Source organism: Rhinolophus hipposideros, assembly GCF_964194185.1.
Source record: "Rhinolophus hipposideros genome assembly, chromosome: 3".
In the NCBI taxonomy this organism is placed as follows: Eukaryota; Metazoa; Chordata; class Mammalia; order Chiroptera; family Rhinolophidae; genus Rhinolophus; species Rhinolophus hipposideros.
This window is the reverse complement of record NC_138049.1, coordinates 21293878-21303348: the sequence shown is the minus strand read 5'-3', so window position 1 is coordinate 21303348 and position 9471 is coordinate 21293878.

The following is a 9471-nucleotide window of genomic DNA, read 5'->3' as shown; positions in this document are numbered from 1 at the left end:
TAGCCCAAAGAATCATTAGCAAAAAAAAAGAAAAAAGATATAGGCACAAAAGAATTCATCAAAACACTATTTGTAATAGCAAAAAAAAAGAAAAAAAAGAAAAAAAAAAGAAAAAACATTCGGGAATCCTAAATTATTATCAACAAGAAGCTAGTTGAATTAAATATGTATATCTATACAATGGAGTAATGTGCAGCTATAACAAGGAATAAGGGCCATCAATATCTACTCCTAAAGAGTAAGCTGAGTAAAGGAATGTCTAGTGAGTTTTTTAAACTTCCTTTCTTTGCTGGGTTTTACCTCTTATCATCACTTTGTGGTGCATTTTCTCTTTCTTCAGTAGGATAGATAGTAATTTATCTAATTGTTTTTCAAAGAGCTGGCTTTGGTATTTACAAATGCCATACTTTTTGTATTTTCTAACACATTTTGTTGTTCCTTTTATAACCTCTAGATTCAGATAGTTGATTACTTATTTTCAATTTTCTCTTTTGTTTATACCACTGATTTTTGCATTCAGAAAATTCCTTTCTGTGTTGTGAAATACTTCCATATGTGAACATGTTTTACCACATGTAAACTGAAATTATCTTAGGAAAATGAAATGTCCTTAAAAATCCTGCAGGCACATAGTTGTCCACACTGTTCAAAGAAGGTAGACCTCATTAAAAATTTGTTTATGGTTATTAACTCCTAAGTGTAAATTGCCTTTTCAGTTAACTGGTTTTAGTACCTTGAGGAAATGAACAAGAATTAGAGGAAGAGCAATTTTGAAAGAAACCTTAATGGAGAGATTTAGGGTGAGCAGAAAGCTCATTGAGTATCTGTAAGTTGAGAGGAGGCAGAAAGAGAAACAGAGAAGCAAAAATTTAATTAAGAAATTTCATAGATAAAAAAGAATGGTAGAAAAGGGATGACGATCTACTTTGTTTAAATCACGTTTTTACTGAGGTAATCCTCTTCTCCAAAGTCTAAACTATAGCATGCCTGATCAAATGAACTTAAGACATTTTTTCCCTAACATCTTATGAAAATCTTCAAATATGCAGCAAAGTTGAAAGAATTTTAATATAAAACTAGTATATTCACTCGCTAGATTCTTCCATTAACGTTTACTTGTGTTTTGTAAACCACATGTCTATTCATTTACTTGTCCATCAATGTCTCAGTTTTTGATGCATTTTAAAGTAAATTGCAGAATCTGTACATGTCCACTTAAGTGCTCTAGAATGCATATTTTATATTAGAGTTTGATATTTTTATAGTTTGTTTTCTTTAAATGCAAAATTTATGGTGTAAGATACCATTAACTGACAGCTAACTGGGGCAGCTCTGATCTTATTTCCAGAAATGCCTAGAGGTCTGGTACCAAGGTCTGGTACTAATCCTGTGAAATTGTTGCATTAATATAAAATGAAATACATACAATTTAAGTGATATTTACTGGGTTTTAACAAATGGATACAGCTGTTTAACCCAAACCCCTGTCAGGATACAGAATATTATTATTTATCCCAGAATGTTTCCTCATGCCCTTAGGCAGTCAATCCCTAGCCCATCCACAGGGATACCTGTTATTCTGTTTGCTTTTTCCCACTATAGACTAGATTTGCCTATTGCAAAATTTTGTATATATGGAACCATACAATATGTGCTTTTATATTTGCCTTCTTTACTTAGCATTATTAGCTTAGTTAATATTCCATTGTATGAATGAATGTACCACAGATTGTTTACCTATTCTTATATTGATGTTCACCCAGTTTTTGTTTGTTTGTTTGTTTTTCTAGTTTGGAGAAATTTGAAATAGAGTAGAATGAGTACAATTGTAAGTCTTTTTTTTTTCCATAACTTTTGGGTAAATATCAAAGGGATCACAGGATACATGTATGTTTAGTTTTATAGGAAAGTGCCAGTACTTTCCCAAAGTGGCTGCTGCATTTTACATTCCCATCTGTAATGTATGGGAGTTTTACTTACTCCACATCCTTGCCAACATTTGATATTATTGGTCTTTTTAATTTTAGTCACTTGAGTGGAGGTATAATGCTATCTTATTATAGTTTGAATATGTATGTTCCTGGTGACTAATGATATTGAGTAGTTTTACATATACTTAATGAACATTTGTATGTTTTCGTTTGTGAAGTGTCTGTTAAAATATTTTGCCCATTTTTGAACTGGATTGTTTGTCTTTTCATTGTTGAATTGTGGGATTTTTTTATTATACATTCTGGGTACTAGTCTTTTTGCAGTTTTATGTCCTGCAAATATCATCAAGGCTGTGATTTGCTTATTCATTTCTCTTTTTAATGATGTCTTTTGATGAACGAACAGAGGAGAGCACTAAACTATGCATGTCTTGTGCACCCCATAAAAATTACTGGACAGGTATAAAACTGAACACATTTACTAGAACAAATATGGATCAAGACTTTCTGATATATTCCCCCATCCATGCACTAATACTAAAGAATAGAAATCCTTCATGCATTATTCAAAGATTACACGGAAGCTCTTACAATCTTCCAAGAATGGAGCTCCATTTTAAAATGTTGATTAGTACTTTTTTCAAATTCTGGCTCTTAGCAATTTGCCTGACATAACCAACAACACCTTTTCAACGTGAAAAATCAGTTGACTAAAATTATGTGAGCCACAAAAAAAAATTGAGACTAGAGTTATATAATTATGGTTGTACTAGCTATACTGTAAAGCAATCGATTATAAATATTATAAGAGTGTCTTTTCTCATACACACCAGGGGATAATACTTAATGATATGATAGACTCTTATGGAAGGTACTAACTAATGTCAATGAGGACTGTGATTTTTTTTCCTGAAAAGACAATTACAAACTATAAAGCTGTCTTTGACTCATTTTTATTTTAATACGAAGAGATTAACATAAAAAACATTCTATATATGAATGATATTTTTTTTAAAGTTCCATGCCTTCTAGAAAAAAAGAAATAAAAAATCTTAAGAACAGAATGACAATATGAATTTTGGGAACAGAAGGAAAAGGTTTAATAATGTTTTTGCAAAATTCAAAATCACGAAAAACTATACAGTCTAATTGTGAAATGATCGTATTATGATGAGGATAAGTTTTTAAACAGTATTCCTTTATTTAGGCTCTATTGGGTCCTTTGAGACTTGTCTTTTTATCTTGAAAAAGTAAGCTAGGATCCATGTCCATCCATTAATTCCACAAGTATTCAGTAGGTAGCAACTATATGCCATGTATTGTTGTAAGCTCTGAAAATACAACAATAACCATAATGAAAAATGCGCTACCCCCAAGGAGCACACCTTATAATAGGAATGAATAATGAATAAATAAATAAATGATATATCTAGAGTTGATAGGGATCAAGAGAAAAATAAAACAGATTAAGGGGTTAATAAGTGCTTGGAGAAAGGAGCCCTATTTTCCTTAGGACGGCCTGGGAAAGATCTATGTAATAGATGATGCTTAAAGAGATAAAGGGTGTGAGAAAGCAACCCATTTAGCTTGCTTGAGGGAACATGGTCTAAGAAAAGGAACAGAAAAGGCAAAGATCTTGGTGGGACAATGCATCCATCTTCCAGGAATTCAATGAGGCTGGAGCAGAGTGACAATAGGGAGCTGTAGCTGGGGTCAAATCAGCTAATGTCGTTTAGGCTACAGTAGATGTGTGCTTTTCCTCTGACTGAAGAGAAACGCCTTTAGATGATTTTGAGCAGATGAATCTGACTTGAAACAGGAGGGGTAACATCAGAAATGACCCGTAGGTGGCTAGATAAGCAAGTCAGGAGTTCCACAGGGACTCCTGGGGAAGACTGGATTGGAGACATACATGTGAAGGACTGTACCATAGAAATGATATTTCAAGCCTCAAAGTGGATGAGATCATTTTGTAAGTGGATGTGAACAGAAAAGAGCTGAGGAAGACAGAGAAAGAACAAGAAATAAAGAAGTCAAGCCAGGTTGTAGGTGAGCCACAAAAGTGTGGTGTCCCACCAAGCAAGCGAAGAAAATGAATCTGGAAGGAAGGAGAAAGAGTCCATTTCATGAAATGTTAGATTAAGTAAGGTGAGAACTGAGAAATGTCTGTGGATTTGTCAACATGAAGGTCCATGGTAACAGGAACAATTCTGTGGTGTGGTAGGGGCAAACACCTACCAGGGTTGAGTCAGCAAATGTAGACCATTCTTTCTTGACAAGAAAAGAAAATGTATTTCCTGAAATATGTTGGACCATCTTTGAGAATATACACTAGCTTTCCCACATTTCCTAGATACCATTTCTCCAACAGAAAGAATCATCTCCACGAGGACCAGCACCAACTTCTCTCCATAGTATCACTATTCCAGCCCTTCTTTCCCTACATAGTTCTCCTCCTCTCATGTCTTTTCTGAAAACACACAAAAAAGAAAGCTGCTCTGAGTGTCAAAGGAATATTTCTTCGCCATGAAAAGAGATACTAGAGAACTCTAGGAGGACGATAAAGAAATCATTACTCAAATTTGTATCACTCAATATTTTGGGTTGATTTCTCTATTACTATGCAAACTATTTAGCACACCAGAAATAACACATAAAAGTTGTAGTTAAAATGATGCAGCCACTATTTTCCAATGATAGTAAAATGCTAAAACTGTTTTATAAGTTATGCATTTTTCCATTGTATAGATATACCATAGTTGAGTTTGAAATATTCAGGTATTGGCTGATGTTTTCGCCATTATAAAAAAGACATTTTAAATTCGTATTCTATACATCTATTTGCTCTAAGAAATACTCCTTGGAGTATTTGTTCAGAAATAGAATTTCTGAGTCAAAGCATATGAACATAGGCCCTGGGTCATAGAAGTTGGAAAAAAAAACACCTTATTTTCCAATTTATACTTCCCCTAGCACTAAGTAGTAGGGTAATTGTTAATGTTTTGTATTTTTTACAATTTGCTCAAAATGAAATATTATACCTACTCATTATTAGTATGAGTGATCTCTTTAAAATGTTAATTAACCATATGCCTTTCTATTCTTTTGAACAGTTCATGGTTTTGCTAATTCTCCATTGTTTACTTTTGGGCAATTTCCCCTCTGTGAATTAGGTTAATGTCTTTATAATTGAAGAATACTAACACTCTGTCACATTTCATTTCAAATATTTCCATATCAAAAATATTTCCATATTTTTAAATTTAATTTAGTTTTTTTTTCTTTTTACTTTATTTACTTGTCAAAATTTACATACAGTAAGATAAATTGGTGATTTATAGGTGTTTGATTTCATTCAGATTCATAAAGCTTATCTCCACTCACAAATTAGATTAATATTCACCAATATCTTCTGGGTGTGTTTTTTTTTTTTTTGGTTTCAATTTCTATATGTAGCTCTTTTATCCTTTTACAATTTGTTTTGATGAAATAGAGTGAAGTATAATCAAAATAGATTTTTTTAACTAGCTCGTCAATACTCGCAGCAATACATTTGAACGATTCATTTCTTTCACCTGATATATCAGAATTTATTTATTATGCATTACATTATAGGAGCTGGTTCCATGATAGTACTCTAATCCATTGATCTGTCAGTCTAGCTTTCACCCGCTAATCATATAGTTTAATTATTTAAGTTACATATTTAATTATTCTAGTCTTATAGTAAGTTTTATTATCTTGTAAAACTAGTTCCTACATTCTTTCTTTTCAAAAGTTTTGAAATGTCTCACATTTGCTTGTTTTTTAAGATAAGAATGAAGTACCTGTTTTTGTTGCAGTTTTGAACAGTGACTTAAGAGCACTGATTCTAAATCCAGTCTGCCTAGTTTCAAAACCCCAGCCCAATCACATATTAGCTCTGTAACCGTGAATATGAACATTCTATGAACATTTTATGCCTCAATTTTACATCTGTAACATGGGTGTAATTGAAGAGCTCATAGAATTGTTATGATGATAAAGCGAATGATTAAGTTATATGTAAAATGCTTAGAATAATATGTGGCAACATAATATAGAATATTATACAGAAGTATTTCCTATTATTATTTAGTGACAATCTCTTTGCTAAGCTTTATGTGCATTTTATCATTGAATCCCTGCTTGGGCCTACCTCTCAGGAGTCTCCGTCTGACTTAATGACCTTGTGAAAACTAATCAAGTTGAAATAATTCCATGTTTGATTGCGAGCAAACAGTCTCACAGGGGAAAAAAGAAAATCCAAGACTTATATTTCCATTTCTTTTGAAATTATTTTCATAGGTATTATCTCACTTGAGGTTACTGATTTTTTTTTTACTTTCCAAACCACAGGATTGAAAGAAAAAAGTCAAATGCTAGTGTACATATGTTTGTTGAAAATAATTCTTAATTCATTTTTATTGAAACATTGCATTATTGTGTGCTTTCTGTTATGATTTTATTCAATCTATATAGCTTATAGTTTGTCCTAACTACATACCTATATGTACATAATATGATCTTAGTTGGTTCTTTATGATGCAGGCCCAATAGCTTGGGCTTTCAGTTGGAGAGAGAGAGAGAGAGAGAGAGAGAGAGAGAGATTTACCAATAGCATATATTAAAATTGAAGATTCCAGAGATTCTGACTTAATAAATTTGCAAATTTAACAAGCCCCCCCCCCACTCCCCATCCCCCCAACCGCCCATCCCCAGTGATTCCAAAGAGCAGATTTTGAGAAGTATTGACCAGAAGAGGAACACAAGAGGAAGCATCTGGCAATATAATATTGCCTATAATTGTGGTTGGTTCCTTATGAAAAAGGAAAGAAGACAAACTTCTCAGATTAAAAGAGATGTTATCAGATTACAGTGAAGTGGAATGAGTCCAAAGTGGAAAAAAAAAAAAAAGATATGGACACACCTACATATGCTGCTGGTGTTGCAACAACAGCTGCTGAAAATCAACAGCTACATTGATTGTCAAGCAGGGTCTGGAGACCACTTTTCTTTCCCCCAAATATAGAATCCCTTCCTCACTGCAACTTCTCTGGTTTTAAAAGAAAAGAAAGAAAAAAAGAGAAAAAAGAACAAGACAGTGGCCTGGCAAGAAAAGTTAAGAAAGGGTCTCAACACATCCCCTGTTTGAATTGTGTCTTTCCATAATGACTTCAAAATTCAGGATGTAGCTTCTCTTGTTTCCACCTCTGATGGCTGACTCCTCATTTAAATATGGTCAGTTAGGAGTACTGAGCGCTAGAAATCTTATCATTTGCAACAATATGGATGGATCTAGAGAACATTATGTTAAGTAAAATAAGTCAGAAAGAGAAAGACAAGTACCATATGATCTCACTTATATGCGGAATCTAAAGAAAAGAATATGTGTATCAACTAATCAGAAACAGTTTTGGGGACACAAAAAACCGAGAGTTGTTAGATGGGCGGGGGGAGGGGGTTGGGGATGGGGGAAGGGTGAAGGGATTGGGGGGCAGCTGGTGACCACAGGATGGCCTCAGGGTTTTTTGAGAATTACTTTGGGGAACTTATTCAATAGTGTTTGGGGATTTTGTTGGGTGTCCGATGGACATGTGTCCTGTTTGGGAGACCACCTCAGGGATGCTGTGGATGCCTGGTCATGGCATTGTACACCAGAGGCTGGACATTAATGAATGCCAACTATAATTTTATGTGTATAATGTGATGGCTCGGTGTGAGGTCGGGGTGGTGGTGGATGGGGGGAGGGGGGTTCACGGTGTGAGAGATGAAAAATAAAATAAAATAAAATAAAATAAAACTAAAAAAAAAAAAAAAGAATTGCCTTCATTTTTAAGTGTAGTTAGCTGTAGCTATGTAGTAAAAAAAGGAAAATAACTACAGTGCACTTGATTTCTCCTAGACAGGTTTTAAATTTTTATAACTCATAAGACAAAGTCAAATATGGTCAAAATTATGCTTGAAAGTCTCTTAGGGGACCCACATTGAAGAATAATATACCATCTTGTAATAAATCTATCACAGTGTAAAAATAAATAAATAAATAAATAAATAAATAAATAAATAAATAAATATGGTCAGTTAGAAGAAGGAGGGGAAATTGCTAAATCTTTCTATATTTTAACATAAATATGTGACATAGAATGTCTCTTTCAAAATGCCTCCAATGCATATCTAGGATCACATTCAATGATTCTATATTAATTGAGATTGTAACTCTATAAGTATCCTCACCGATACATTATCAACGTAAATTAAACTGTCCACTTTTCCAGCAGAGATGTCTTCTCTTACATATGTTACCTCCCTCTCTCCGGTCACTTCTCCTACCATCAGCACTTAATTGTAATGAATTCCACATGTCAGTGAGATCCATGGTATTTTGAGAACCATTCTAGGGATTAATGTTTCAGAAAGTTCAAAAAAAGTGCAAAATTTCATAAGAACTATGAAAGAAATGGGTTCCCAGAGAAGTATTAGTCATGTATAACTTGTAACAAGCTAATATTTCCATGGTCTAATATGCTTCAAGTGTATGATAAACTTTTATAGACAGAAAATTAAGCCAGGTTTCTTTTTCCAAAAATTGGTTATTAGTCACTGAGTTTCTTTTATGGTTTAATATTTGCTTAGATTTGTACAGACCATTCATTGGGTTCTGTTAGAAATATTCATCTTTAAATGATGCTTAAGGATGGTAGTTTGTAATGCAGTCAGTTATCTGGGCAGTGATAAAATAGTCGTAGGTAATAACATCCATCATTTTCAACTCACTGCAGGCAGGTGGTTTTAGTGAATAAGCTGTACATTTCACTGACCAATTTTCTTTACTTAGGAAACAACGTCGGTAGTAATATAAAAGCCATGAAGCAAAACTTCAAAAAAATACTGAATGGGCAAAAAGAATGACATTAAAAGACAAGGCATCAATATCTAAGAACCAAAAAAAAGTGGGATTCAATGAACATTAACAATCTGAGGTGTGAGAATAATTGACTCCCAATAAGAATGAAACAGAAACAGACTGTCTTTTGCTTAGGCAATTTTAAAGACAGTAAGATATTTACTATACCTGAGAATAACTTCCACCATATCTAGTAAACAATTAGGAACCAACGATAGAGAACATTTTAAGGTTACTGGAGTACCACCATGGGAGTATAATGTGACATTTGATTTCCCTGAAAACTGTTTTGATAAGCAGGAACCTTCCTTCTAACACTTGTAGCTGAATCAGTCAGATATATAATAATCTTTTGGTCTCTGTGATGATGACATTCCTCACCCCCAACCTCATGTCACAGACTGGTTTAATGCCAATGGGACACCATGAAACTGCAGGGCCAATCTTAGAATTCCAGTGGAACTTTAGAGCTGAAACAGAAAGCCGTTAGCCCAGGGACACCACTTTGTGACATGCCATCTTCCAGGTGGCTAAGGCACAATGAAAATGACTCCAGACATGCCGTCAGGGACCCAGGTTTAAACTCAGGTTCCCCTGCTTCCTATCTGTGTAATC